Source organism: Palaemon carinicauda, chromosome 1 (assembly GCF_036898095.1).
Source record: "Palaemon carinicauda isolate YSFRI2023 chromosome 1, ASM3689809v2, whole genome shotgun sequence".
Classification (NCBI taxonomy): Eukaryota; Metazoa; Arthropoda; class Malacostraca; order Decapoda; family Palaemonidae; genus Palaemon; species Palaemon carinicauda.
The window spans coordinates 83,447,484-83,474,878 of record NC_090725.1 but is presented as its reverse complement, the minus strand read 5'-3'; positions in this window follow the sequence as shown (position 1 = coordinate 83,474,878).

Here is a 27,395-nt window from a genome sequence, read left to right as displayed (position 1 = left end):
CTAGGAATTGATGGAATTACAAGATGAATGCTGCACCGAGTGGGTTATAGTGTTCTTCGAGTGCTACCACGGCTTAAAATAAGCTTGGATAAGGATACATTTCTGAAGTAATGAATGACAGGCATTGTTTGACGATTTATTCGTTTTAGTGTGAGTTTTTTCTCAAGCCACATCCGAAAGGAGATATTGACAATTCTTTTAAAAAAGTGTATATCGTACATTGAGATATGCCATTAAAGCAAAGTATACCGTAGACAATATTAATTGCTTTCCCCCCAAAAAGGAAAGGCATCATAACATTAATTGGAACTAATTAAAATCTTTGACTTTAAAATAAAGAAGAAAAAGACTAATACATTCTCAAGGTTCAGTTTTATTACAATACTAAATTACTTCAAGAATCCACTTGAATGTTAGACATGCTTTTCATGTAAGTCAAAATGTATTCTTCACCTATGCCATAAGGTATGTGGGGTTACCTTAGAACGTAGTAGCAGCATATGCAACTATAATTGGCAGGACAATGCCACCACTGTAACATCCCGAAAAGTTGTGAATAATCACAAACAGACAAGGAGCATTTACTAAATGGTGCACCTGTAAAACAACTGTTAAAGCCAATGATCGATGGTCTATAGCTCCATACTATCAGATGAATAGAGATTAAGAAGCTGTAGATTACCAGAGCTAATCGTTCATCGTTCTCTTCAGTCAAGAAGACCAACTTACCAGCATTACAACGACGTGAAATTCCTAAGAAGGAATGCTCTAAAATAATTCATAATTGGATATTGTGGTGAATATAATAAATAAATGACGAAAAGGGACTCTGCCTCTTTATTAATATCCTTACAATATTAATGCTAGTAATCTTGTACCTTGATTAGAATAAAGTGGAAGCTTACTTTCCCTCCAGCAAAGACCAGTACTTGAAAAATCTATTTTGCCCTCTATCTTTCACAAACATCAGGAGTAGTTCATCAAAGTATGGGAAGAACAAAGAACAAATCATTTCTGATGAATAACTAGAGCCGTCTTCCACGTAGACGGATGGTGTTTTGTAGTTGTCACTCTTACCACCAGGGGGCTATGAGGAGAAAATTAATGTTATTCTTTACTCCCAATTTGAGAACAATTTGTTCATCATTCATACATAAAATTACGTTACACCAACGTAAGGAATCGAATTATAATAAAAAAAAATGTCTACGAAAATATAGCAAATACCAGAGACATTAAAATCAGTAAACATGAAAAGTACTTAAGACCTTCATATCGCTGGGCGGTTTGTAATTGTCACGGCTCCCACCATGGGGCCGCAAGAAGGATGGATTCGTGTTTAGCTAAAGGGAAGATTTTTTTAACTCTCGTCAAAAGAAAAGAAAAAGGTCCATACTTTTAGGATATTGTTAATGTAGTGGAGATTTTATTTCCAGAGACGTGGCTGAATTTTCCTTTTAGAAGTGGTTGATTAAATGGGTGGATGTATGATATAGGCTCTAGACAACACAACCTATACTACACTCATTGACATCAAAATGCGCGTGTAGGGTGCGTGTGTGTGTATGTGTATGTGTGTATATATATATATATATATATATATATATATATATATATATATATATATATATATATATATATATATATATATAAACACACAATAACAACAACAACAAATATAGCCGTTTGTAATCCATTGCAGGATAAAGGCCTCAGACATGACCTTATTCCATATCTGGGGTTTGGCCAGATTTCATCACTACGCTGGCCAGTGCGGTTTGGTGATGGTGGGAGATTTCTTGTTTGATCTCTAACAGCAAACCAACCTGGTATGAGTGCAGCTTTGCTGATCATGGCAATACACAAACGTCTTCACCACGTTAAAGTATATATAGATATGTATATATATGTATGTATGTATATATATATATATATATATATATATATATATATATATATATATATATATATATGATAAATTTTTGCACATTTAAACATGTTTTTTTCATATTCAAGTAAGCCATATATTTTTGATACATTAATGTCTGGATTCTCTTAACGACCTCGGGATCAGACCCCCATGCGAAATCACACAAAGACAAGAGCTTGTGACCGGCTGGGAATCGGACCCTGGTCCGGCAAACTTGTAGAGACAGTGACTACCACTTGGCCACGAAGAAAGATTGGTCACAAGCTCTTGTCTTTGTGAGATTTCGCCTGGGGCTCTGATCCCGTGGTCGTTAAGAGATCCAGACAAAAATGAATCAAAATATATGGCTTATTTGAATATATATATATATATATATATACACACACATATATATAGTGTGTGTGTGTGTACGAGTATATACATAAATACATAATCAATCACACACAAGATTGAGTGAGGAATATAATTCCTCTTTTGTGTATGGATAAAAGTGGTGAAGTAGGTTAAGAATTCGGTGCTAATATCATTTCCCGATACTAAGAAAAGTGCATGGTAGAAATCTTATTGAGAAAAAAAAAAAAAAAAAAAGGTCAGAAAGATTGACTAACTGGGGATAGCGTGGTGTGGATAAGAAAAAGATTGTGCCTATCAAGTATTTATTGGGAGATATATAGTATTAAAAGTTAATTAAAAAGTATATAAGTCTGTATAATCAAGACTTGAAGGACAACTATAGATTTGATGCGGGTTGCAAGCCGAACGATAAAAGAAAAATCACTGTATAAGAATTTTCTGTGGATAATATGTACAAAAGGTTGATATGTGGAGATACGTAGTGATAAAAAGGTTGGCAGCAGTAAATAATGGATCAGAGTGATTCGAGATAGTTCATTCACATGGACAAAATGGATCATTTACAAAATCGGAACCGGCAAGAGAGAGGGAATAAATGGAAAGAGGATAGATTGAGTAGGATTCGGAATTGCGTTGAAAGGATTTAAACAGCCAGTAAAAGGGTGCGGCGAACATCATTTAGAAGTGACTAGCAGAATGCATTTGTGGGACTGATTGAGGCAATGTCTACTTTCCTTTTTCTCTGAGGCCATTCATAATTCAGGAAAGGAATTAGTGTATATAAAATCACACAAACGTACATTCACACATACATACATATCTATATATACAAATACATATATAAATAATATATACTGTATATATATATATATATATATATATATATATATATATATATATATATATTACGATTGAATAAATAACTTTTACTTATTTCCTATGATCAGTCTTAATCAATTAACAATGCCATAACATCGAAAAGCATTTGCAAATGGGAGTATGCATGTATATATAATACATATATATATACAGTATATATATATATATAGAGAGAGAGAGAGAGAGAGAGAGAGAGAGAGAGAGAGAGAGAGAGAGAGAGAGAGAGAGAGAGAGAGAGAGAGAGAGAGAGAGAGAGAGAGTAAAAGTCATGAGAATTGAGTGTTTTACTTGAAAAGATTACTCTGTCAGATATATATATATATATATATATATATATATATATATATATATATATATATATATATAAAACAGAGATTTGAGCTAATGTTATAATAAAAGGTGATGCATACAGGAGAACATATTGAGCTCCTTGTAACAAAATATAAATAGTACTTGTGATTTTGAAAATTCCGGAATTTAATGCGTTTCCTACTTCAAGTTTAAAGAAGAAAAAGTTACGAAAAGAAAACTTTGTCCCAAGCCAGAAAAAAAAATCAATATTGAACTAAATCCAAATAGATTAACAGCTTCAGAGAAATCAATAATAGGCAAAAAATTTAATGCCTACTAATCTTCGGATTTTTTTTTTCAACAAATCTGATTTATTGCATATAAAGAATTGCGAGATCACTGTTCAAAGGAAAACGGTCATGAAATCACATGACTAGAGCATTTGCAAAGGATAACATGATAGGTGTAAAATGTATATTTTATACTAGAATTATTTCTAAAATTATTACTAATGTTAATACTTACAACAGAATTAACATATCCACCCCCACAAAAAAAAAGAAAAAAAAAACCTACACGATGTGCATTTCTAAACAAAAGTTGAAATAAAATTTTAAAATATAACAGTATTAACAAGATATTTTGATTACTATTAAACATGGAAAGATTATCCAGCACTTTACAAGGTTTTTAGAAAAGTTATGATATTGAATAATAAGATATTATGGTGGTGGTGTATATATAAGCAAATACTAAGGTAACATAAAAGACAGAATGTAGTCAGTAACAAGCGCTTTCACTCGTTTATTTTTAGTACCAAGAGCTTTCACTTGTTTATTCACACATCTTCGGGGTACGAATGACAAACAGTAAGAAACAAAGGCAAAAGAATATAAGGGGAAAAAAAGGAAAAAAAAATGAAAAAGGTAAAAAAACTATGTATCCTTATCCAAGATCATTCGTACTTTACGCAGAGTACTACCACTGTCTGATTTGATAAAACAAGATATTTCTTTCAACTACATCCTTCCATGGAACTACGTATAGCATTTTCTTCTTACCAGTTAATATTATGTACTAACATAGCATTAGCAATTGGCTAATCTCCTTTAGCAATGATGCTGTTTGATTCGTAATTTTCATGAATCTCCAATTTATCCATGATACATTTTTTTTCCAGTTTTGAGACGAATTTCATACATGTACCCAAAACTATCATTTGGAAAAATTCTTATTTACAAACTCTCAACATTGAAATTACTAAAAATAAATACCATATTAAAGTCTTCTAAATTCTGGGAATCTCTGGAAACCTTTAATCAAATGGCTGTTCAAGAAAATGTTCCAAAATGAATTCACTCTTACAGTTTAAGTAAAATGTTTCCTGGCTGTATTCCATGATGTACCTATGAAAGCCCTGGGGTCTCTAAATTTCAAGGCAATTTCATTAATAGTATTTATTTCAGCATCAATAAACTGACTACTATGAAACAGAAAATCTACCATCCCGGTGGTGATTGGAATAAAAATGGACAAATGAGCAAAGGTTAGTAGATTTACGGTAAACTGATCAAATGAAAGTTATACCATACTTATGTAATGGACAGTCATGTAACGGAAATTCGATATATATATATATATATATATATATATATATATATATATATATATATATATATATACATATACAGTATATATATATATATCTATATCTATATATATATATATATATATATATATATATATATATATATATATATATTTACCGCAAAGCAGCGTCAGATCGTTTCTTGTGAATATACCTATCATCCTGGATCACTATAGTTCAACGATATAAGACTTCATGACGAAGCATTTCTGTGATAAAAACAAAGTACAGTAAATAGTTATAAAATAATTGGACCGCCATTAAAACAAATTTATTCTTTTGATGACTATGTGTGAGAAAAAAAATCAAATATAAGTTATACGGCAGTCTTCTCATGATTACTTTCATCTCGCCTCTTCTAGTAATCTGAGATTCTTGACCAAGTTTACCTTCATGCATATATTTGAAGCGCTTGTTTCCTGATTAGCCAGAAGGCATAAAGGAAATTAAATTCTTTTGGTTACTTTTAGATTTAACAACTTAACGAAGGGAATCTGTGAACCGGAAGTGATTCCACAATTAAACGCACCGTGGTGATTGTTCCCTTGATAAAACCTAAAATTTAAGATGACAGCCATTTTTTAAGAGGCGCCATTGAATATACAGAAATATTGCATTTCACAATAAAATCACAGATTGTCCTATTCAAATGATCTTGGAGTCATATCACATCTGGAACTATGTACCTAGCCTACTCACTAACTTCCTTGTACCATAATATAAGGCTGAAATCATAATTTGGGTAAAGTGTCCATATCATAGGCACCATCAGTCTGATATATTATTGGATGTACATGTAGACAATAGGCCTATTCTTCTTTGCCACATATTGCCTTGCTACCTCGATTAGTGTACTACAATGTTTTTAAACCTAGCATCTGCAGCTGCACAATGCTGTCCAGGTCAGACCACAGCAGTAACATTTGCATTGACTACAACATTCTGACTTGCATCCACACTTAGTCAGCTGCTAGCAGCTCTCTGTAATGGGTGGAAGCTTTTTCCATAGAAAACAGACGGTTCCATGGAAAGCAGTGGTCACTGTCATTGCAGTGGAATTGTGGTCTATGTTGTTCATGGCTTATGTGATGAACAACCCTATCTGCAGAACTAGTGGACAGACCACTTGATCCTCCACGTACTTGGTGACTTTTGCATCTCCCAGACGTGCGGATATCTCTATAGCATCCTGTCGCATGAAATGTTGAAGCCATATTCGTTCATCATACAGGTAAATTATGCCTGCAAGTCGCAAGACTACAGGAGTCTTGCATGAAGTTCTCGGTCATTTAAAGATGGGGCACACTCATGCAGTATGTTATTAAAGTTCATAGTCATAATTTGTCTGAGTTGAGAGAATGGGGCTTCTTTGTCACATATGAAACACGTTTTTCCTCCAAGGATGGCTCTACGCAGCTTGGTCTGGAATTTTAATGGCTGAGCTTACTCTACTGTTCTTTTTCTGGCTTTCTCCAGTATTGTGTTGTTGAACATAAGGTGAAAACATATTGCACCTTCAATGCCACCACCATCATTAAGTATGGCTTTGTCCAGAACAATAGATTTGTCATTAATTCTGTAAGAAGGGAATATTAATCATAATCATAATGTAGCCATAATTTTATTTTGGTTGTTGTGAATGTAATGACTTGTGGTTTTAACTCTTCAGGCAAAGACAACACCAGCTCCAGTCTGTCCAGAATTGAGATGGTCATGGATCTGTAGTTTCCCTCTTTGTGAAGGGTATTCAAGATATCACAACATGATAACTATCTGTATTCAGTGAATCAAGGCCACAAGGTTATTCTTTTCCTGCCTTGATCATAATCATGCATAATAATTCATTCAGTATCATTCAAGTCCCACGTGATCTGTACACCATCCACATAACTACACGCAAAGCAATATAATGTACTGTTACCCTTGGCTAGGCATTTGAGACACAAAACCAATTATTTAGGTACACAAAATAATTATTCAGTTGATACTAAACCTCATCCAAGTTTCACAGCAGTGGTGTCCTCCAGTGTGCTCTGGTTGTATGTTTACATCTGCTCGGTTAATTCAAGGAAGCCAGTGAGTCTACGGTTCCAAATTCAGATTCTGCATAGTGAATAATGTATGATTTGACACCAGGATCATTCACATAAGTCTTCATGATTTTACTGTGAAATGCAACATTTCTGTATATTCAATGGCGTCCATCTTGAAAAATAGCAGCCATTTTGAATTTTTAGCTGGCTAATGGGTTTCATAAAATATTGCCCAGGAGTATGTGTCAATTTTGGTGCTTGTTTCCAGAAATGAAAGATTCTCCTTAAAATTAGCTGTTAACTGCTACACCATGAGCGTTGTTCTTAATGTGCTCAGAACAACCAAATCAATTGTTCCTTTGGGCAATTTCCATGTTGCTGTCAAATTTTCATCGAGGCATAGTTAAATTTTCAAGATACAGTAGAGCACATGGTACAGTTCACATATTTCTTGATGCAATTATTCGTTTCTTTATTATGCAAGATAAAGTTGCCACTTGATTTTAATGCAGATCCAAAATGCCAAAATAGTTAATTAAAGGAGTTTGAGATTTTATTGAAAAACAGTTTTCGGATTTTACCTTTCCAACAAAAGCTGTTCGAAGGGTTGACTTCCTTTTGTAACATTATCAATCGGGATTTTTGTCATCACGTTAAAATATTCTCTTTGCCTATCTTTCAGAATTCTAATACAGATAGACCGTGACCTCTTTCAGCCCTTCGCATTCCTAAAAGTATTGTATTCCACTTGATTTTCAACGCATTATTATCAACACAGTTGAGGTCCAAAAATTAAAATCGTATTTTCCAGCTGTGTTTTTGATTCTAGGATTCACAAGAAGAGAAGTTACTTTCAACCGATATGACGCACTACCTGCATGATCATTTGTTTCATTGTTTATCTCCAATTACATTTTATAATTTCTCTTTACTTTCTCACATATATTTGACAAGTTTATGGCCTCACAGGGATAATTAAAATTACATCAAGCAATCATAATAACAATGATCATGATAATAGTAAAGGCTTAATTATATCTGAATGTAGAAAAGTGAAATACAGTACATTATAGTTACTATCCTAGAAACAGTTGCTTCCAAATTTCAAAATATCTATTGGAAATTGGTATTTGTATGATTATTAACTGATAAAAGAGAGCAGGTAAAAATTCAAAATCAGTTTTAAGGGACTGAAGGTCAAAACATAGTGCATTTTCAACCCACGGTGATGTGAAATAAATAAATGCTCAATTCATAAAAGTAATATTCAAGTAGGTTCCATTATAACGTTAATGATCACATTGTGAGGAATATTTTGCTCTTCCTCTAAAAGTCAGAATTGAATACACTTGCAAAAAACCAATAGTAAAATAATATTTAATATATGACATATCTTAAATAAGTACTATTCAACCGTTATAAAGCAAAAAAATCACCCGCCCCCCCCCCCCCACCTTTTCCATACACAATGCACGTTATCCCACCCTTACTTAAGTAGTAATTGTAAAGGATTCCAATTAAGAAAAGTTAACTTGGGTTACCTGAAATTATAGGAAAACATTTTTTCTTGAAAGAATCTTTTACATTCCTTACCTACATTTTTTCCAAGTTATTTCTTCCTGAACCTCAAAAAAAGACGGGAGGATTTCCATGATATATGAATACTTATAAGGTCAATGGTACACAGAAGTCAAGAAAATTATAGGTGATTATAGAGGGAAAGCAAAGTCGTAACCCACGACCAAGGTCTACAAAAGCCATATGCTAGCTATTTATCTATAGATCTACTATTGAACTATCTATCCATCTATCTATCAGTTAACAATCACAATAAATAAACCTAAAATCTATGACGTATCTTGCAAGTTGTTTTACTTAAATAATCTGCAAGAGTTATGCATATAAATTCTCTGTTAATTGCCCTTCATGAACACAAATGTAAAACAGAAACGCAAACAGGTTCCTAAGAGCCACTCGGTAACAAACTGCTGCCAAGCCACGATAATCCCAAATCATTTTTATCTATCATGAGGTGGTTTGTAATTGTCCCACATCTCGCCGGGGGATCTACTCTAGGTCTCATGCTTCTATAAATTCCTTCCTAAAAAGAACACCTCCAGAGAGATTATCCGGAGAATTTCATCAGATCTCTTGTCTTGGAACAGAACTTGTATTTATTGAGTGTTATAAAGGAGGCCATTATCACAATATCCCGTAGTAGGACTGCAGGTACCGGTCATGTTTGTCACTTGTCACTTTTCCCGTCAGGGGGTCTGCGTCCGACAAGCCTCATCCTTTCCTGGCAGACGGCAGTTGTCGGGCCCTAGCGATAATTTGTTTTTATCCTCTAATGGATAAACTTGAACTTCACGAACATCTCTTAGTTGTTTATGTAAGAAAAGAAAAAGAAAGTGGGGGAAGGGGGCAACAAATTTTCCAATTGCTAAGATGGGGTTAGGTGGGTTGTCAGTGGTCCAAGGAGGGGGTCCAAAGTTCGGGTTTGTATGCCCATCATCTCGGCGGGTCTGCCACGGCCCTGCCACCAGTACTCGGCTTCCTGTTGGGCGCCATACCGGGTTGGGCACACAAAACGTTGCTCCTGAGCAAAGGATTGTAATCATCTTGAACAACGTCGCTTTACTACGTGAATTCGCAAAATGAAAAAAAAAAAAAAAAAAAAAAACTAGGCACCGCTACCTAGTGTTACATTGTACACACACACACACACACACACACACACACACACACACACACACACACACATATATATATACATATATATATATATATATATATATATATATATATATATATATATATATATATATATTATACATATAATATTATATTATATATATAAATGAGTATATATATAATGTGAATAGATAAATAAATATACGAATTTATTAATGAATACTTATAAATACATACATTACATATATATATGTAAATATATATATATATATATATATATATATATATATGTATATATACAGTATATATACAGTATATATATGTATACATATATATATATATATATGTATATATATACACATATACACATACCCGTAATGATGCAGCAACCCCTCCAACCACCTTTACACTATACAATCAGCAACAACTGTCCACCAGACCATCTTGCTACGAATGGATACCAGCATTTGTTAAAAATAGACTGTACTCTTCTGATGCCACAATCTCCAATAAGATCAAGGCGTAATATATATATATATATATATATATATATATATATATATATATATATATATGTATATATATATATATATATATATATATATATATTTATATATAATTATATACATACATATATACATATATATACACATATACATATATATAAATTATATATATATATAAAATATATATATATATATATATATGTATATATATATATTTATATGCATATATATATATATATATATATATATATATATATATATATATATATATATATATATATATATATATAACATGTATAAGGCTTCAACCCATTACAATGACAGACCACAGGTAAATTATCTAAAGGGAAGAAACCACATCGAGTTCGACTGCAAAAAATCAAGTAATAAGAATTAGTCAGTTAGTCAGTAGATGTCAGCACATGGTATAGAGGGACATAAGACTAACAACTTCATCCCAAAATATTTGCTGAGAAGTGAAAGGTTAACGCTCTCTATAGAACAATTTCTTCTTTGGGGAAAGGGTATAAAAACTATATACAGAAAATGGTGTAATAAGTTAAACCCTATCAAGACTCAGTGCATTGTTGGTAGGACTAAAATACTGAACCATTCCCACTTTTGGGAATCATACTTGGTATATGTATCCTTTAGCTTCATAAATTATAGTATATTGAGAAAATTCTTCAAGCTCTTTGGATATCTAATTATCATAAGGATGTATTTCATAAATGAGTAGAAAACTTTCACAATAGCCGACTGGGCTCTATTGTATTAATACACAAATCGTCCACAATGAGGCGAAATAGAAAAAAAAATAACCCAGTACCGAGTACTTTCGTGTAACTGCTGCACATTTCCATGAAATAACTTCTTCCCCACCGTTACCCCTACATTAAGGGGCCGGTTGCCTGGTGCGCCCTCTCGAACGCCTTCCATCAAAGGCACCCTCTTCCACCAGACCTCTTCTCTTCATATCATCCTCCACCTTATCTCGCCATCTAATTCTCTGCCTCCCTCTTGATCTTCTCCCCCTAACAGGTTCCGCCCAAGCCCTCCTTACTCCCTCCCCACCATTCATCCTCAACACGAACCCACACCATCTCAGTCGTGACACTCTTATCATCTCTTTAATCTTTACTACACCTGCCATTGTTCTTATTACATGACTTTCTAATCTTTCAAGGAGTGATATCCTCATAAGCCACCTCATCATTCTTATCTCCGTTCTCTCCAGCTTTGCTTCCTCTATTCGTCTTGAAGCCCAAGTTTCTGATCCATACACTAACACCGGTCTTATTACTGTGCTACAGATTGTAACTTCTACTTTGATTGGCCTTTCCCTATCATACACCCCCCCCCCCACCCGTCCCTGCTAACTCCCTCCACTTTCTCAATGCTGTTTTTATCCTATTCTCAACTTCAGTCTCACATCCTCCTGATTTATAGTAGAACCCAAGTATCTAAATTGTTTACCCGTTTTCTAACTGCTCCTCAACTTTCGTGTATTACTATCCTGTTCCTACCTTCCTTACTCCTCACCATAGCTTCAGTCTTATCCACATTTACCCTCAAGCCACCCTTTTCCAAAGTATCTTGCCAGTCTACCACCCTTCTCTGTCATTCTTCGTCATTTTCAGAAATAATCACCAAATCATCTGCATATAACAACTTCCACAACTTCACACATCCAAGTCCAACACAAATAAAAACGGGTGTAATGATGACCTCTGGTGTAATCCAACACTAACTTCAAAGGTTTCTGTTTCCCCAACATCTGTTACTACTTTTGCCATTGTTTCATGAAACAACGTTATTGAACAATTTTTACCCACAAATATAATTTTCACAAAAGAAAAACTATTAAAATAAAAATTGGCATTTTCTACCACACATGATAGATATCAGAATAATTCATTAAAATGTAAAATATACCTCATTCAGATTTTTTTTTTTTAATTGAGTGTTCTAATGATGGATTGTGGTGAATACCGATAACGTTATTTTGCTTTTGCAACAACCAATTTTTTAATCGTTAAATTGTTTGGATTATTAGCGAGTAATGAAAATTTTATTTTTATCGTATAATCTCTTTTAATGGTTCGTTTTTGTTTAAATGATTTCACTTTTTTTTCTAGTTTTGTGCACTTGTCTTGATTCTCTTGCTACGTTCATTGTACATTGAAAATGTGCAGTAATTACAAGGAAGTACCCCGGTGTGTGGCGAACTTGCTCTGTTAATATCATGTGAGAGTTCAGGATTTCCCTACGTAAAGTTACGTTCTTTTGACATTTCAGCAAGTTTTTAGGAGCAATGTTGCAAAAATAAGCCGACATTGGTATTCAAATATAGCTTGGTGAACTAGTAGGCGGTAGGCAAGGAGACATCGTGAGATGCGGTCTGAATCACCCAGCCATGACTCTTATCAAATTATAATATATTTCTGATGATTCGATTGATCTGCGCTTTTGTATCGTGCCGTTTTATTCGTCATTGCTTATTAGGCACACACATATATATATATATATATATATATATATATATATATATATATTTATTTATTTATTTATATATATACACATACACACATATATATACACATATATATATACATATGTATATAAAATATATAAACACATATATATATATATATATATATATATATATATATATATATATGCAAATATATTCGTACATGTGAGTGTTTACATTTGTAATTTGCAGGCCTATATACATAACACACACATATATATATATATATATATATATATATATATATATATATATTATACATATATATATATATACTTTTACAGCTTTACTTCAGAGATTTGCGGATGTCAAAGATAACAGATTTAAACAAATGTTCAACGAAGCCAAAACACATTGTATGTTATTACTTTCTAGATGAATTGACACTTTGGAGAGTCAAAAAATACCATATGAATTTGTTTCTAGAATTTATACATGAACTTCCCACAATATCATGGACGACCTAAGAAAGAAAAAAAAAAAAAAAACGCCATGAGTTCTGTTCGTTTCTTACCGGAAAACCAAAATGCTGCTTTTCCTACCGTACTTATAAACCATCTTGAAATGTTCGCCGTTTACGAAGTAAACCCGATAAACCATAAGATTTTTTTGTTATACATAATGACACTGTTAACATCTATCAAAGGTAGCTTTCCACTATTCCTCAGAGGTGTTCTATTCAAACCACCGAGGTGACATAAAATTCATCAGGCAAACAAAGTCCAGTCTGATTATTAAAATATATAACTACAACCAATTTACTAACACCATTTAAAGCTGTGAAGTTAAAAGGAAGCCAAAAGTTTGGAAGATTTTGTCTCAATCTTTTTCTTCGTTACTTCAACTGTTTCCTTATCGTTATTTTTGATATTATTATAATATTGATAAAATGTTAAACTTTGTTTATGTCAACTCATGGTCGGCAAAAACTGGTAATAATTCATAAACCTTTGCATTCAGATCTTCCTAGACTGTACCATTTATGCACATTGTATAGGTACGTAGTTAGTTCTAATATTCTTGCATTTTCCAGCATTACGCTTAATGCTTTTTAGTATTCTAAAAGTTTTGTTACACCTGTGACCTGATGGTACAATGATATTCTTAACCTGGTGGTTCAATCAGTGGAACTTCAGAAGTTCAAACATTTTTTTTTAACAGGATGACAAATGTTTCTTTTCATAGATCATGTATTACAGATCAATTTAACTTAATTAATCATCTTGCCATTTTTTCTTTTTACTATTCCTTACATACAGTTCATTCTCTACTTCTCCATTTTCTTTCCGCACTGGGCTGCTTTTATTGTTGGAGGCAAGGGGGTGGTAGCATTCTGCTTATCGAAATCGGGTTGTAGCTTGGCTGGTAAAAACACTAATAATAATTACTTATGATCCTCATGACTATCTAATTAAAATTATTTTTTCTGCTTCTTCCGCTGTTGTTATTGTTTTCCATTTCTTCCTAATTTTCTTCTCAGCTGTAACAAATATTTTTCCTCCATTTTTCAAAAACTGTGTGCTACCTTTAATACTTAATTTCTTTCACTCTACGACGTACTGATTAATCTATCTAATGCCGTTTATATTCTATTCTCAGACTCTACTGGCCCTGTTGAGAGAGAGAGAGAGAGAGAGAGAGAGAGAGAGAGAGAGAGAGAGAGAGAGAGAGAGAGAGAGAGAGAATTTACTGAATAATAAATGGAGGAATTACCTGTCCTTGATTTGCTCAAAACATTGTAATCATTAATATTCCTACTTGACAGTACATGTTTTGCGATAAATAGTTTTGACCACATAAATATTTTGACAGATTGAGTAATTGGAAAGTAATCGCACCATCATTTAAGCTAACGTCATTATTTGGAGTTGAAAAAAAATCATTCCTATCTTAATAACAATAACATTTAGAATTATAATTATGCAACAATGGCGATTTATAATACTGACATTCAGTGTCTCGACTAATAACCAAAATGTTCTCATAATTTTGACGGCTCGTGGAAATAGGCCTTACCCTTTATTTTCTGAAAACATATCTGGATGGTATCATGATACAAGAGAGAGAGAGAGAGAGAGAGAGAGAGAGAGAGAGAGAGAGAGAGAGAGAGAGAGAGAGAGAGAGAGAATCGTTATAAACCGACCTTCTACAAAGAACGAACCCTAACCAACCAACGTAACGATGCTGTTTACATCATCGACAGTGTAAGCAAACACACTTCACATTGTTTACAGAGAACCCTACGCCACTCGACAGTAACATTGGAAGCTGATGATGATGACACCAGTAATGGCTGTGTTGGAGAGGTTAGAGGGATCATGTTTGACTTCTGTTACAAAACTCTACACAACAACAACTTACAGGTTTCAAATGGCTTCGGTAATGGTTGATGATGACCTCTAAGCTCTCTTGTGACAGTCTCAGCGAGTGTTCTAACTTTATAATAATAATAATAATAATAATAATAATAATAATAATAATAATAATAATAATAATAATAACGAAAGCTAATTCTTCAAACAGCATGAAACTCATTAAATGTTCTGAATATAACTATTAATTTCTTTTAATATGGTATTAGGTACATTTCGACTCAAAAGTAAAATAGTCCTACATTACTTGTTAAGTTTGGTAAATTTTCATTTATAATTGATTCGATTTAATTCTCCTGGAAATCATCTGAACATTTTCTTCCAAATGGGATTGATTTTGAGTATATCCAGCTCAAATTGGTCTTTGTCACAAATAAGTAATGAAAAACCATGAGGAAAATAATTAAAACTGTCGGTTGTTAAATGCAAAATAACAATAATGACAATAAATATCCCACTCATTCAAATGTAAATAATTATACGAATTAAATAAAAAATATATATACATTCACAAAAAGGAATCATATTTAGTGTCTTTGCACTAGCAATCGAACATTTATTGCTGACGACATGATCGAAGATAAATAAATAGAGTGGCAATGACAATAACTTAATAGCACTTCCATTATAATAAAATGCCTCGCCCAGATATATTTCTAAGTGATAACACAGAATCACGGACGGGAGGTGGGTAACTAAGAGACATTTAAAATTAGTCAAGAGATAGCAAACACAAATAGCTTTCCTCCTTAGCAAAATATAATGGTCAAGACATTTGAGCCAAGTTCAGGATTATGGGTGACCTTTCCTAAATATTTCCTTCGACAAATCGAGTCAAGCACAGTATTTGTATTTGTTAAGATTCTTGTTTCTTTCACCTAAGAGCCGCCTTCGATGACCTTTGAGGCTCTGAAGCTATTCTCCTTACACAATTTAAAAAATTTAATAATAATAATAATAATAATAATAATAATAATAATAATAATAATAATAATAACAACAACAACAATTCCCTCGCAATCATAGATGACTAAGTAGCTATGGAATAAAACTACCTTTCTATAAAAAGAAAACTGGTTTTATAACCAAAGTGACAATACTTTTCAAAATCTACCTTATCTTGTAAACCATCAACACGATATTTAAAATATAATCATGACGCAAAAGTAAGACCATAATCATTTTTAATGCTGATCAAGTTACATTTTATCAATTCTGCGTAGGTTTTAGATTCCACATATATATATATATATATATATATATATATATATATATATATATATATATATATATATATATACATATATATACTGCATATATATTTATTATTTACAAAACTAAGAAAAATTAAAAGACTATTATCACTAAAGAGCTTCAGTGATGGACTGAAAAAGAAAATATTAGTAGTCAAATTTTGAATTTTATGCGCAAATTTCAAAGAAATATTGTAGTCAGTGTAAAAATATGATGAGGTAAAACGTCTTATTGGAAAAATAAATATTGCAAAAACTAATTTGTTTTATGAAGAGAAAAGGGATCTTTCGTGAATTTCCATTCCTGGTCTGCAAGTAGGCAATTTCAGTATACTTTACCAATAGTAAAATCGTTTGCGAGAAGAAGAAAAAAATGGGTGAAACCAATACACAAAAAGACTAAGGATAATTACTTTTGATGTTGAATAAAAGGTTCAGGAATAAAAAACTATTGAATACAATATAGCTTAATTATGTCAATAAATAAAATAGTATGGAAAATTGTTGGGCATTAATATAAATGAAATGAATGATACCACACGTCCGAAGATCTCCAAAGTCATGAAAAGAGCCCTTTGCGGTATCTCCCAGTGCCATTTCTCATGGCAAAGGTTCTTAGTTAGCACAATAAAATCCGATAACGAGGATAACCTACACCGAAGATAGCAGCACCGTGGGTACGACACGCGACCCTTAGGTATAACCATTGGGGCTTCAAATTACGACGGCATTTGAGGGTCCTCGAAGGTCAGAAGCATTGCTCTTTAGCATATAGGGTGCTAAACGATATTACTGGGCGTGCTCCTGAACAACAAGCATCCATTACCTTATTTGACAGTCTCGTGTTAGGCTTTTTTGATAAAGAGATCATCATGATCATTATCATTATCATTATCATTACAATTATTATTATTATTATTGCCATATATATTAGATGATAAATAAGCTCTGGATTATTTTGAAAAAAAAAATTACAAAGGATATGGCAAAGTAGGCGATATATTTTAGTTCAAGTTGTTAAATTATTTCGTCCTTTATAGAATGAAAATTAATTACCAACCAAAAAATAAAAATTTCATAAATTAAAATAGTTTGTTGGAACATTTTTTTTATTTTATACGAAAAAATATTGAAATAAGAACCAAAACAACGAACAGGGTATTATAAAACAAGAAACCTCCCGCTTGGTAGACTATCTTTATCATATATCACCTTTTAAGGAGCCTTATAAAACAGTTTATATACAAGTAACGTCTAATTTCACAATTCTTTTTGAAAACAATTAGAAAAAAGTTTGGAAAGTACTGTGAGGTAAGAATGGAGTGCGAAATGAGAGACCAACTTTTGAAATTATAGCTTTGCACTTACTGTTTTCATAAATGATTTTCAGTCAGGGCGTTTGACGGTGAATATTGGTTAAAATGTAGGTGGTAGTTCTAAACTGCAAAACAGAAAGCGAAAAGATTCCTTACAGTTAACTTTATATCCGGCATATAATAATAAAAATTAAGATAGAGAAGCATCAGTTACCTCTAAATAAAGTTGAAAGAATCATATAAGTAAAACATCAGTAGTTTTCAATAAGTAGTAACTAATGAGAAATTTCTTTAATAGTCATATAAAATCAATTGAAAGCATTACTCATCTAAAACAATGCAGAAAAGTTGATAGAGAAAAAAATAATAATACTAAATAAATCATGTGAGAGATAAAACATTCTTCAAACGATTGAATAAAGAATAATGAAAGGGAAAAATATTTAATATCCAATAAAAAAATTAGATGCAAATATTATATATACTATTCTATTTCAATAGATTAAAACCAAAACAATAATTATCAAAAGTTTCTATTATCAATCTACAAGTAAAGTGATATTAAATAAAGTAAAAAAATTAAAAGGATTGAATTATGCAAAATGCTCTTATGATAATACAAGGTTGGAAAGCTAACCTGCTAAAATCCTGTGTTAGAAAGACAAAGTCTAAACGCCTTACGAGGTATCGTTCTTTCCTAATGCAAATAAAGAAATTTGAAGCCAAAGGAGTGAAAAATGGATGGAAAACCCACGAGACCGTGAAATTACCAGGTACTTGACATTCATTCCAGATTGATTGTTTTTCTCTGAACGCTCATCAATAAAACTAAAATATGGAGTATATATGGAGGCGAAGGTGAAGATATGAATTCTCTCTTAACCTGATGTCATGCAGTAATCCATTACCTTCAATACAATAAGTTCTGATTTCAAAATTACTACATTCGACATTATGAATGCCCTTCAAACATACCGGGAAATTCTTCAGGACGCATACCCGGTTTTCAATTACAGAAAGAAACCTTTCGTGAGAAATGGAGATGATATGAGAGATTAATCCATCTTGGTGTTGCGATCTTTGCCCTACAAGATTGAGCATGTGCACCTCGGTGCATTATAGACTGTAATCAAGAGTCAACCATTAATCTCTCTGAAATGCCGCAACGAGGCGATGACAGAGCCATCTCTCGGGCCGAGGGGTGTGCGATCCAATCCCTGATACAAGTTGGACTTTGCAGTCTGCTACACAAACCAATCTGCTGTGTTTATATGGGGCACGCAGACAAATGAATGACTGAAATTAAGTAAAATAAACAAATGTAGATCACTTTTCTATGGAAATCAACGATAAGCTACGATAATTCTTTAAAGGTAATTTTTATGGATTTAAAATTTATAGTGTACATTTCTTATGACTAAAGCGGCTTCATCAACCATTTTATTTCACTATATCATGATCAAAGGGCTGGCATATCTCCTCCCTTAAAAAAAAACTATATGAACCAGAAAACATAATTACCGGTCTTTTGAGGATTTTACCATAAAGGTAAATTTTCCTAATAAAATATCAAAGTAAATTTTGCCGTAAATTTTGAGAATTTTATTTTCTCTTCATTTACATTCAAATGTAAAATGCTAAGCTTATTCAGATGGTCACCGGATGTTACACACGGTGATAAGATATTATCTTCTTGATCTAATAATGAAGAACATTTGAAGAAATACCTCAAACCTGAAATTCACGACTTGAAATATCCTTCGTGGCATTTAAATTCGCTGTTTCTATGAATCCAAATGAGGAAAAGCAGAAGGTGGATGGTATGTTATTCTAATACGAAAAAGCTGATAACAAGGAAGGACAATTAAAATCAATTGTAAATCTCATCTCTTTCAAAGGACTCCAGATATGTCCCAACTTAGAGATTCATTGGTATACAAGATAATAATTTACCTATTTTCACTGGCGATATTATAAATATCAAGAGAGAGAGAGAGAGAGAGAGAGAGAGAGAGAGAGAGAGAGAGAGAGAGAGAGAGAGAGAGAGAGAGAGAGAGAGAATTAGTACCAAGCAATTTTGTGCCTTGTTTTATTGGTAGGTGGTGGATTGTATCTGGAGTGTGTGTCTAACAGAAGGTGATGAATGACTATCAACCATGACTGACACTTTGAAGAAGTGAGAATCTCGGGTCCTATCTTGATAGAGTCTCAGGCCTCTAGCTGTGAAGTGAAGGTGTTGGTGTCCCTAAGAAGTGCAGGTGTCGAAGGCGATACTTTTCCAGATACAATAAAGAAATTCCTGCTTCTCTATCTTCTTTTTTTCTTCCAACTTTTTTCCTCCCGATTATCACGTGTTCTTTTTTCATATAAGGAGCACCAATTATGAAAGCAATAAAATTCTCGTTAGTGTATTCCTTGTACTTTAATCCTTGCTAAAATGGGTGACTATGTCCATTTTTTACCATGTTTGAGTGTTATGCCTTTCAATCCACAGTTAGTGAATAAAACTTTAATTTTTACTTATTTTACAGAGTATATTTCATATATTTCTATTTTTTAACATAATTCGTGCAGAAATAAATATCTGTTTTCAATAAAATTCTGTTAGAGTTGCCTGAAATGAATGAAATCGAAATTAATGTCCCTTTTCTTTAATAAATCAATTTCATAAGATGTTACCTTTATTATAAGTATAAATGCAATTATTTCAATAATTCTCTAATATATGCATTTTCTTTATGTCGGTCATTCATTCGTTTCAAAAATGGCAAAGTAATTGGGCTGAAGGATCAAAAATTCCCGGAATCACTGTATCACCTTTCAAACGAAACACTTCCATTTCAGTTCAGCAAAGTAATCTAAGTGAATAGCTTTCGTTTCTCTAAATGCCTCGATTACAGTTCGTTTGCATGTGCTTTTGGTTTTCATTTTTAAATAGTTAAAATGCATGATATATTATCGTTATTTCCAGTCTCACTTCTTCCTTTAATTTGGATATGATACAACTTGCTGGATACATAACATACGGATTGATAATTATTTTCAACCAATATTTATTTTCTACCCTATTTATTAAGGTTACAGGTAAATATTTAAAAAAAATGACTTATCATACTAAATCTCAAGTATTATGTTAGTTAGAAGTCTTTAGACCACTGTATTCGACACTATTTTGTCCAAGGTGCTGTTTTAAGTATTTTTACTTTACCTTATTTTCAAGGTCCTATATCAGTTAGTAGGTGGCGCATTTTAATTTCCTCTGATTTTTATGAAACTTAGAATAATAGTGACTATTTTCCCCCTAAAAACATTTTTCCCCTAATCTTGCTTTTAAGAAAAGTCAATCTAAAGGTAAAAATTTTATTTTTCTGTTATTCTGATGCAAGTGGTGAGAGATTAACCATTATTTTAACCAATATATTATTCAATACCCTGGGCCTTGACTTACAACAAACATCACAGTTTCAATTACTATCAATAATATTAACATCGAATTTTGATGAACTTGGAAGTTAAGTAGGAACTTAGACGGTTTGTGATTAATTCCATACACTAATTTTTTGTTAGTCGTAATTCACTTTCTAGTTCCTCTTCTTTTCCTTTGCTCTTAATGAAATTAGGAAGTATAAACTTTCTGAGTTGCAAATTAAAATTTCCAAATACTTTTTTATCCGGAACTACCTTTAAAAGCCATGGTTCAATTTAAATATAAAATTTTATAACCATTTACTTAGGAATAGGTAACTAATATAAATGTATCTGGAAAATTTAATCTTTATCAAGTCGTATAATAGAATTCAGATGGTGAAATGACAGCATGTGGAGTGAATCGTAATTCTCTACTCAAATTTCCATAACTACCATACAGCTTGCATTTACCTTTCATACTTTTCACGATTATTCAAAAAGGCAAAATGATTATTACGATCTATGAATCCGAAAGGTTTGATCACATTCAAATGCAATTGCATTATGTAGTGCAGGCGTCTAATTCTAAGATCTAGTCTGAACAAATGCACTTGAAATTTATCTAGACTAATACCTACAACACTAATTGGAGGAAAAAATAGCAACATTCTGTTCCTGTTAACCCTTTGAATAGATTACAGAAAAAAATAAAGGGTATATCAAAATTCCTCCAGCCTTTATTGTATGTAAATTTATAAGCTTATGTTAAACGGTGCTCTATTGACATACAGTAAGTGGAGCTTATGAGTTTTTACTCCTATTTCATTTTAACCTTTGACGTTTTTCATAAATAAATCTAACAAGTTTCAGTTTGCATTAATTCATCTTCAAGGTTTTCGAAGTAATATATATATATATATATATATATATATATATATATATATATATATATATATATATATATATATAGAAATCTGGCAAAGCCAGGCTGGATTTCTGTAGCGAATACTCCTTTTTTTTAAGATAATATTGGCAATAATGTGATACAGATATCATTATAATTCTATTTATATGAAAGGCATAAATATTCGGAGTAGAAATTATTCATTTATTTTCGTGGATTGAAAATACCGGTATTCAAGATTTATTAGCGGGAATAAGTTAAGTGTGTGTGAGTGAGGTGGACGTGTTCAGAGGCGCTCCGGTCACTTACTGGAATAACTATGGTCATTTACGTGCTTTCCCGTTAAAAATGTGTGTGTATGTGCATGAAGTGCTGCTCTGCCTAGTGAAGTGTACCTTATCACTTGCAATCCTGTGCTTCTTGCTATAATTGAAAATTTCCCTCTAATCCAATCAGTGCCCGAAATTTCTTCCCCCCTCAGTGCCATTGGCTGCTTTCGGTTCAAAGAGTGAAAATAAAAAAAAAAAATAAAAAGAGGAGTAACGGTTTGCTCTTCGCTCAGCCTAACCACAAGGTTGACATAGAAAAAATGACCCCGAGTGTCGAGAGTGCCTCTCGTCCCCTCACCCCTCACATACAGAACAATTGTGTTTATTTTATCAATTCTCGTTCTAACAACAGCGATCCGGAGTCCATCATAGATGTCGTGAGAAATCTTTTCACGGAAGAAGATATCACAATTGCATATGTCTCGTGCAAAGACTATATGCCCGACGGCATTCGGAATGATCGAAATGCAAAGAGCCTGACTTCTCAGAAGAAAATCACTCTCATGTCAACTTGGCTCAAAACCACAACAAATGTTACCATTTGCGCGGATAACCCATACACCCTACCTCCGGCCCAGCCCGCTGACCTCAATATAGTGACTGTACATAACACTGCAGTAAAAGCCTTGGAATTGTCAATTTCGCTGTCAAATACCTCTGAAGATCTCCGTGCAATCCCTGATGCAATCGCTGCAATGAGGCAGCAAATCAGTGATGCTGTAGGTCAGCAAATCAGTGACGCAATCGCTGCAATGAGGCAACAAATCAGAGATGCATTGGGTCACCAAATCAATGATGCCATCACTGCAATGAAGCAGCAAATCAGTGATGCAATGACCCTGCAAATAAATGATGCATTCGCTTCAATGGGGCTAAAAATCAATGAAATAACAAATCAAATTGGAGAGTTGAATGGAAAATGTAATAAGTTGAATGACCCCACGGACCAACCCCACCTGCCACTTGAACAACCCTCATCTGAGCCCACGCCCACCTCGGAACCACAAAACACCCGCTCTAGCCTGCCTGCTACGGGGCCAAGGATCGTTACGAAGCAAACGCCAGTTTTGGATTCCACCACCTCCCCCTCCCTATCGCTAGACAGAAGAGATTCAAGAGAAGTACCATCCCCTCCTACCTCTCCCCCCTCCCCCCCTGCAACTGACTCATATGCCAGGGCGCTAATGTCAAAGGCCCAAGACGACAACGAGGGATGGCAGACCTCCCAGCGAAAGACAAAGTTCCGACCTGACCGTAACCGCAAACAGGTCAACCAGCATTCATCCGGGTATATCCCCCTCCACCTCCGCCCAAAGAGATGCCACGTCGTTGTCCACAACCTGCATTCCTCAGTGACTGAAGATGCCATTAGGCTCCAGGTTAGGGATATAACAGGATCAGACCCCCTCATTCTTCATAGCCTCAAGTGTAAGACAGTAGGTCAAGTTGCATACAGGGTTTCCTGTTTATTCCATCATCGAGAGCTCTTGGTAGGCGAAAGCTTTGGCCCAGGAGCATATGTGTCCTTTTATGATCATAAAAGAGATCGCCCTCCCCCAGCGACCCTAGTCCCCCGAAGTCACCTACGACAATCAGCCTCCACCGTCAACGCCCCAGCACCAACCACTCCCACGCCCCCTGAGATTTCTGCTCTTATCTCCAAAGGTCGACGAAATTCATGGAGTCATTAAGTATTTTATCTTGGAACATATACGGGATCAAGCGGAATTTACCTGTCCTTAATGAGTTCTGCAATGATTTCCGTGGCATTATTGCACTGCAAGAAACCTTACTCCTCCCCCATGACCTGGCTATCAGTGATTCGGTTCATGTTGATTATAACAGTTTCTCTATCTCGTCGATGGTTACTCACGACTACATCATTCAAGGTCGTCCGAAAGGAGGTCTCTCATTTCTATGGCATAGATCACTGGACAAGTGCGTGAAACCAGTGACGTATCAAACTGACAGACTTCTCGGCCTGCAAGTAACGATCGAAGGTAAAACCATATTAGTGATTAATGCATACTTCCCCTGGGAGTGCCAGTCAAACTTTGATCAGTATTGTATATTACTAGGAGAAGTCCAAGGTATTATTAATGATACCACCGCTGACCATGTGTGCATAATAGGAGACTTTAATGCGCACCCATCCAGACTTTTCTATAATGAATTACAGCGTCTCTGTTCTCAACAATCTCTTCAAATTAGCGATGTTGCCCTACTGCCTCCTTCGTCTTTTACGTACATGCAAAACAGAAATAATATGCCCATCACATCCTGGCTTGATCATTGTATTACCACTGACCGCCTGCATAGCTCTATCACTGAATGTATTATACGATACGACCTTTCGTCTGCATTCGATCACATACCCATACAGATCACATTTCACACACCCTCCCTCCCGGCGGTACCCATCCAAAGGGAGAGGCTACCTTCCATCACATGGGATTTCTCCAACCTCCAAAAATCCACTGCATTCAAACGCTTATCTGAAAGTAATCTCCGCTCGATAATCCAACCTGCTGAAGCCCTGCTCTGCAATAATCCTAATTGCCGCAACGAACAGCATAAAACAAAACTGAAGGAATTCTACGTAAATATCATAAATGCCCTACGGAGCTCGGGAAGAGACACGTTTAGACTCTCTAGAGGTAACCATCGAAACATACCTGGTTGGAATGACTTAGTTAAAGACCTCTATGCACACTCTCGAGAAATGTTCCTTCTTTGGAGGAACGATGGTAGCCAGAGAGAAGGTCCCCTCGCTCTTCAGATGAGACAAGCGAGAGCACAGTTCAAACTTGCTCTCCGTCAATGTCGCAGCAACGAAAATCAGCTACGAGCCGATGCACTGTCCAGAAAATTGACCAACCATGACTTCCCCCATCTTTGGAAAGATATTAATTCACTAAACCCAAAGTCAAACAAATTATCCCAAAGAGTAGGGGATGCAATTGGCGAAGAATCCATCGCAAGAATGTGGGGGGATCACTTCAGTACCATCCTAAATTGTATAAATGACCAAGATACCCGAAATGAAGTGGATACTCTCATCAATGTCAATATGGATTTTCAATATAGTGACCGTATCTCCCCGAGTGACGTGTGCGAGGCTATCAAGAAATTACCTAGTAACAAGGCTCCCGGCTGCGATGGCCTTCCTGCCGAGGCTTTCAAATTCTGCCACCCTATAATTTATATCCTATTTTCTGCACTATTTAATGCCTGTATATTACACCAATATCTCCCCGAAACCCTGCTACTTGTCCACTTAATACCTCTCATAAAAAACAAACTGAAGGATGCCAGTGACCCAGGAAACTACCGCCCCATCGCCATTACAACAATTTCATCGAAAATATTTGAATCACTTCTGTTCCGTCGCCTTGCACCATTTCTCCACACCGCAGACAATCAATTTGGTTTTAAGACTAACCACTCGACTGACACCTGTATATATATTTTAAAGGAGTTATTGAATTTCTATATATCCTCGGCCTCCCCTGTCTACTTATGTTTTGTAGACGTGCGGAAGGCATTTGACAGAGTAAACTATCTGAAGCTCTTTTTGAAACTACGCAAAAGGGGAACTCCTCTATATCTCATCGGTATATTATACTGTTGGTTCACAACACAACAGTTCTGTGTCAAATGGGGCAATGCCCTGTCCCAGCAATTCGGCTCATCTAACGGTCTCAGGCAAGGAGGCATCCTCTCACCATACTTATTTAATGTTTACACAGACGACTTAAATATCAGACTGAATTCACTTCCCATTGGTTGTACAGTTAATGGCTTTACCATAAATAACCTTTGCTACGCTGACGATATGGTCCTCATCTCCCCCTCTGCTCAAGGCTTACAATGTCTCATCAATACTTGCAACGCATACGCTATTGAACATGACATAATCTATAACGAATCGAAGACACAGTGCATGTCTGTCCTTCCTAGATCGCTCCGTTTCGTAGAAGATCCACATATTTACCTTCAAAACCATCAGCTAGAATTTGTCAATGATTTTCCTTACCTAGGTCACATCATTACGAAAGATTTAAAGGACACATCTGACATTGAAAACAGGCGACGAAGACTGTGTTGTCTAGGGAACATGGTAACGAGAAGATTTGCCTTCTGCCGCCAAGATATCAAAAAACTCCTATTTCAAACCTACTGCTATAACGTATACGGCTGCTCGCTATGGGCAAACTATACGCGAGAATCGATGAGACGTATCACAGTCATCCACAATGATATCCTAAGGCGCCTGACCAATACCCCGAGGCACCATTCAGCTTCAGCGATGTTTGTTGAAAATAGTCTGGATAACCTGAAAACCATCATTCGTCGCTCTATAGTAAGTCTCACCTCCCGCCTACGATCTAGTGAAAATCCCCTAATTCAAAATGTGCTTGTAAGTGCAGCGAGAATAAAATCCAAAATGTGGAAAACCTGGAATACGGAAGCGTCAGTACAATGAATTGTATTCACTAATATTTGATAGTGTGGCTATGCCAAATCCTCATCACTAATAACTTTGGTATGATTCCCAGTATTGTTATGATAACGTGTTTTATTATGTTACATCTTTGTTGTCTGGATGTCCTGTATTTCCTTCACACCCCTGCTCAGTGACTAGATTTTTTTTTTCCTCCCCAGTGTTCCTTCATTTTCAAGCAATTTCTGTTCCAACATATCATTGTCATCTCCATTTTGTTTTCTCTTTTTTTTTTCTCTCTCTCCCGCTTTTTTGTTTGCTAATATGTATGGTATCATCATTGCTAAGCATTAATTCTAATGTGACTTTGTTACCCAAACCTTAGATCTCTGTGGTCAACCTGCTAATTGATGTTTATAATATATCACTGATTTATTGCATTTCTCATCTTTTTTTTTTTTTTTTTGTACCGATGTCAAAAGTGTAAGATCACTGTACCCT